This window comes from Elgaria multicarinata, chromosome 5, assembly GCF_023053635.1.
Source record: "Elgaria multicarinata webbii isolate HBS135686 ecotype San Diego chromosome 5, rElgMul1.1.pri, whole genome shotgun sequence".
NCBI classification, from domain to species: Eukaryota; Metazoa; Chordata; class Lepidosauria; order Squamata; family Anguidae; genus Elgaria; species Elgaria multicarinata.
In genome coordinates, this window is record NC_086175.1 from 8,406,259 (window position 1) to 8,412,579 (window position 6,321).

Below are 6,321 nucleotides of genomic sequence, written 5' to 3' on the forward strand. Positions count from 1 at the left end.
GAAGGAGCGTGGCTGGACGTCTTAGCTAGCTACCGGGGGAAGGAGGGGCTGGAGGACATTCAAGTCCCAGAGGAATTGAGCACTTTGCAGAAGGAACAATTGAAGCGGTGTTTGCAGGAATTTCAGGAGCTGTTTTCGGGCTTGCCAGGGCGGACGTCGCTAACCATGCATTCAATCGATACGGGGAAGATCCCCCATTCAGTCTCCTCTCCATCGGTTAAAAGGAAAGCAGTTGGAGATTGTTAATAAGGAAATTGAGGAGATGCTGGCCATGGGCGTGATTAAAAAGAGCCAGAGTCCCTGGTCTTCCCCGCTGGTGCTCGTGGCCAAAAAAGATGGATCGGTCCGTTTCTGTGTGGACTTTAGAAAATTAAACAGTGTGTCCACGGTGGTGGCATACCCCATGCCCCGGACGGACGATCCGATAGAGACGCTAGGGAAAGCCAAGTTCATCTCCACCTTAGATTTGACCAAGGGATATTGGCAGGTGCCGTTAGATGAGGATGCTGCTTTGAAATCGGCTTTTTCAATCCCCCGGGGCCACTACCAGTTTACGGTTCTCCCCTTTGGGCTCTCGAATGCACCGGGAGGCTTCCAGAAACTTATGGACCGGGTTCTAGATGGTTTGGGGGCTTTTTCGTGCGTTTACCTGGACGATGTGGCGGTGTTTAGTGAGACGTGGGAACAGCACCTATCGCATTTGGCGCAAGTGTTGAGCCGGCTGCGAGAGGCTGGGTTAACCGTGAAGGCCTCAAAGTGCCAGTTTGGCAGAGGGGAAGTAACCTATCTGGGCCATAGAGTGGGACAGGGAGCATTGAAACCTATGGAGGCCAAGGTGGAGGCAATCCAGCAGTGGCCCGTCCCACGGACCAAGAAGCAGGTCCAGTCCTTTTTGGGGCTGGCGGGGTATTACCGGAGGTTTGTCCCGAATTTTAGCCAGTTGGTGGCCCCTTTAACCGAATTGTGCCAGAAAAGGCAGCCGATAAAAGTGCAGTGGACTGGGGCGTGTCAACATGCGTTTGACAGCTTAAAGGAGAAGCTTAAGCGGGGCCCGGTACTCCGGGCACCCGATTTACACCGCCCCTTTGTAGTGCAAACGGACGCCTCTGAGGCAGGTTTAGGCGCGGTGCTGTTACAGGAAGGAGAGGAGGGGCAGCTGCAGCCCGTGGCGTTTATTAGTAAAAAGCTTTTGCCGCGGGAGAGGGTTTTGGCGACAATCGAGAAAGAGTGCCTGGCTATAGTATGGGCAGTGGGTTTTTACCATTTTACCATTAAAATCTCCCACATTAAAGGCAAAGAGAACGTAGTGGCAGATGGGCTATCCCGAAGCTTCAGCCGGGAGGGCGAGGGAGGATTGGGAGGGGGGACGAACCCCTGCCCCTGCGTGGGCACAAAAGGAAGAGTCACAAAAGGGGTCAATGTGTAACCAAATAAAAGAGTGCAATTGAGGTGGCATTTTCTAGAAATGCCACCTTAAGGGGGAAGGTGTAAGGAAGGGGTAAAATCATACTGGGAATGGCGGTTTTTAATATGTTAAACTATTTTATTGTTATGGTTTTAGGAGCGGAACAGATAAGCGGCCAGCTGCATGGGGGCGTTCTGGTACATCCTGGAACCGCTTGGGGCAAGGCCGACCGGCCTTGATCGACAATTAACCTCTCGGGGGAAGGTGTGAAAGATCTTCGAAGGGAGGGGGGAAGGAGCGAGAAAAGTATCTATATAGAGTATGCTTTTGAAAAGGGTTTTTTTTGTCCTGAGCTGGCTGACATCATGGCTGGGTGATGTATGATTTGCAACTTAGTTTTAGTTTTGCTTGGTCTGGGTTCTCATATACATCTGCATGTTTTATCAGTTTTGAAATGCTAATCCTGTATATCCTACCCTTATCCTGAATAAAATTGGGCTTAACCCTCCAAACTGGGAGCTGTGTGCGTTTGTTCTGGGGATCTGTGCAAAATCCAGTGGAAAGGCCAGCTTTGCTGGGGCGTGCTTCCTTTACAGTCCTTTCCCTGTGTACTCAATCTTATTTGTATTTTAGCTGACGGCTGGATCCAAAGAAAGATATAACTAATTATGTGCACCCAAGGGAGGTTCTGGGTAGCAGTCTCATGGGAGCCCTTTTTCGAAATGGGTTTCCAAAAGCAAATTGTAAGATGTCGGCAGTGAGAGGTGTGTGTGTGTTGTGTTTATTTGTTCCAAGGCATGGAGGGAATAAAAAAGAATGTCTGCTGGGTGTGCCCAAGCCCTTGGGAAGGCCTAAAGGAGCTCATTGCATTTCAGTCCCTGGTAGCATTCCTTTCCCAAACTTCAGCCTTTCAATCCTCCCCCAAATTCTAAGACTGGAACAGATAATTTGGGGAAACTGGTTTGAGAGGGTTTTTCTCCCAATTTATTTATTTATTTATTTAAAACATTTATATCCCACCCTATATCATTAAGATCTCAGAGCGGTGTACAGATAAAAACATACAGTATAAAATAATAAATATGTACAGTTAAAAACAAATTAAACCATGTACAAATGGTTTAACTGTACAAATTATGTGCAATTTTCTCTTGTTCTAACTCACCTCTGGTCAAATGGGTTTTGCAGGTTTTTGAAACAGGACATAAATCTGCAGAATGTGTTTACCAGCAGTGAAAGATTGTGTGCGTTGTGAGCAGCAAACCCTCTTTCAATCCACCTTCAAAAAACACTATTGTCCATCTTCAGCTTCATAGAATCATAGAATAGCAGAGCTGGAAGGGGCCTACAAGGCCATCGAGTCCAACCCCCTGCTCAATGCAGGAATCCACCCTAAAGCATCCCTGACAGATGGTTGTCCAGCTGCCTCTTGAAGGCCTCTAGTGGGGGAGAGCCCACAACCTCACCAGGCAACTGATTCCATTGCCGTACTGCTCTAACAGTCAGGAAGTTTTTCCTGATGTCCAGCTGGAATCTGGCTTCCTTTAACTTGAGCCCGTTAGTCCGTGTCCTGCACTCTGGGAGGATCGAGAAGAGATCCTGGCCCTCCGCTGTGTGACAACCTTTTAAGTATTTGAAGAGTGCTCTCATGTCTCCCCTCAATCTTCTCTTCTCCAGGCTAAACATGCCCAGTTCTTTCAGTCTCTCTTCATAGGGCTTTGTTTCCAGACCCCTGATCATCCTGGTTGCCCTACTCTGAACACGCTCCAGCTTGTCTGCGTCCTTCTTGAATTGTGGAGCCCAGAACTTGATGCAATACTCTAGATGAGGCCGAACCAGGGCCAAATAGAGAGGAACCAGTACCTCACGTGATTTGGAAGCTATACTTCTATTAATGCAGCCCAAAATAGCATTTGCCTTTCTTGCAGCCATATCGCACTGTTGGCTCATATTCAGCTTGCAATCTACAACAATTCCAAGATCCTTCTCGTTTGTAGTATTGCTGAGCCAAGTATCTCCCATCTTGTAACTGTGCAGTTGGTTTCTATTTCCTAAATGTAGAACTTGGCATTTATCCCTATTAAATTCCATTCTGTTGTTTTCAGCCCAGCACTTCAGCCTATCAAGATCACTTTGAAGTTTGTTTCTGTCTTCCAGGGTATTAGCTATCCCACACAATTTTGTGTCATCTGCAAATTTGATAAGCTTCAGTTGTATCCTTTTCAAGATCCAGTCAGTTCGTTAGAATTTTGTAAATTTGAGTCCAGTTAGGTATTAAACTATATAAATTGTCCAGAAATTATATGTATGTGTTGTGAATATGAGGTGACACTACCAGTGCCAGAGTTCTCTAGTTCTGTTAAATGGCTTTTCAGCTTCAGGTTTTGCAAGAAAGCATTGTTACCTTGTCTTAGTCTATGATCCTGAGTGCACTTTCAAATGGAAATTGCACCCAATTACTTCCAATTAAGTGTGTGCAGGATTGGAATGTAGGGATTGAAAGGATGAATGTTAGGTTGTTTGTTAAAAAGTTGAAGTAAAGATTTGCTGAAATGTGTGTAGTTGAAAGCACATAGTGGTGTGTGCAATTTAAAGCCAATAGGGTATATTAGCAATTTGTCAAGTTTTCTATAATGAGCTACAAAGATTTCTATTTTTGTCTGGGGGAAAATATTCCTATAGATAAAAGCAAAGTGAAGTCTCTAACAATTCTCAGCTTCAGTTAAATATGTTTTCACATCTGTGGCATTTAGCCACTTAGCTTAAGGCGAAATAATTGCACTGGTGCGTATACACCCTTGAGGCACATGTAATGCATATATAATGGTTTGCCTCAAGGTAGAACTTGTACCAGTCAAGCTATAAAACATCCCATATTCCCCCCCTTTTTTATTGTGAATATCAACAAATAGAACAGAAAATACATTGTGAAAACCGGGGGGGGGGGGGGCGGGGAGCATAGATTGTGTATATAAAATTAACATTTTCCATCCTATGTACTGTTAAAAAAGAGGGGGGGAGAGAGTTATAGAAAGGTTTAAAGAAAAGCAGACCAGATATCCATATGTTTATCCACTATATAACACTCGTTCAAAAGTTGATAATGTTATTAGGTCCTCGATCCATTGCATTATGGGAGGTGTGAATTTGACCTTCCAGTGTGGTAACATAAGTATTTTTGGCTGTCATAAGGGCTCTGAAGATCCATCTGGAGTGGCCGTGTGTTAACTTTCAAGAAGCCGGTAGGTAATTTAGGAGGAGATACACATTTTTCCATATTATAGATTGTTTCCGTACAAAATTCATCCTTATTTTAATCTCCTCCCAAAAAGGGGCAACTATGGGGCATTGCCAAAACATATGAGTTAAGGAAGCATTAGATGTATTACATCTCCAACAATTATGCAAGTTAGACAGACCCTTATTGAAAAGGCATTGTGGAGTCCAATAGACCCGAAACATTTTTTTTTGCTGAATAAGACGTAACCTGAGATCCACGGAAGCTTCAGATATAGATGCTAGAGCAACCGTCCATTAGTTAGGCAAAATAGGACACTCCAATTCTCTATTCCAATCTAGTCTTAAACTATGGGTATCATATTTACTTACTGCTATTAAATAGTTCTATATATGGGTTGTGGATCGACATGTCAGTTCAGCTGCTATAAGTGTTTCTAACAATGCTGGAGGCTCTGAAACTCTAAAAGCAGCTGGGCCAAACCTCAGTAACAGTAAGTGTTGCAATTGTAAGAATTGCCATGGAGCTGTAGCAGGTAAATATATTAACACACAAGTCTGAAAAGGACAAAAACTCATTAACACCCCCCCCCCATGCCTTTTTGATGTGGCTCTTAACATTGCATCAAGGTCTGTGGAAGCAGGCAGTTCCTTTACATCATCTTCCATGGTTATATGGTTTAGTGGTAATGGTGACACCATAACCGTTTTATTTTTTGTCTGTTCCCTTTAGAAAAAAATGAATGGACATTTGATCTTCAGGAATGGAGGTTGTCCTCCTATATGTAGCCTTGAAACCATCATCATAAGTCACTGGTGAAAAAACTAACATGCTCCCAAAGTTTGAGACCTGTGCAAATAAGTCTTAGTGGCAATAGAGAATGTGTTTGTGTTTCAGTAGACTTAAATATGGTTGACATTAGTTTTGGGGCTTCTTAGGACCCTTGAGTTGGAGCAAATCTATTTGTGGCAGCACAAATCTTTAAAGATGTCACAATTCACTGGAAGTGCAGGGAAATTTATATAGGTAACAAAATGCATTACTGTTACCTCAGAGGATGGTCAGAGCTGTGCACTACGGGTAGCATCCAACACGGGCTTTGCATGGGCAGACCCTTTGCGGGCGCACAAATGTAGGTGGTGTTGCTACCCATGCGTGTGCGCCCGGCCCCTACCACTGGCGGCTGTGATGTAGCACTTCCACAAGGGCACTTCCGCAATGAGCGGAAATGTTCGCTGCGGCACTTCCTTCTGGAAGTGCTACATCATAGCCACCAGTGGTAGGGGCCGGGCGCAGGTTGCAGCCCTTCTGCAAACGAGCATTTCTGCTTGTTGTGGCACTCCCCCACCCCCAGCTCTACATTGTGGCTGCCAGTTGTAGGGGCTGCAGGCGTGCAGCCACCACCACCACCACCACCAAGGAACGCCCTCACGCATGTCCCCGCCAGCCCTGAGCCACCCACGCAAGGCCCGTGTTGGATACTACCTATGTTGGGGACTGTTACAAAGGGAGAAGGGAGTCTCGGTTCCTGAACTTCATCGAGCAGCGACGTGGTCCACACCTTCAATCTTCATCAAACATTATTGGATGGATGTACAAGCCAGGGCGGATTGCTCATTTGGCAGGGCTGTGCGGTCATCTATTCTACTCTAGACACCGACCCACCTCCAGTAAGTGA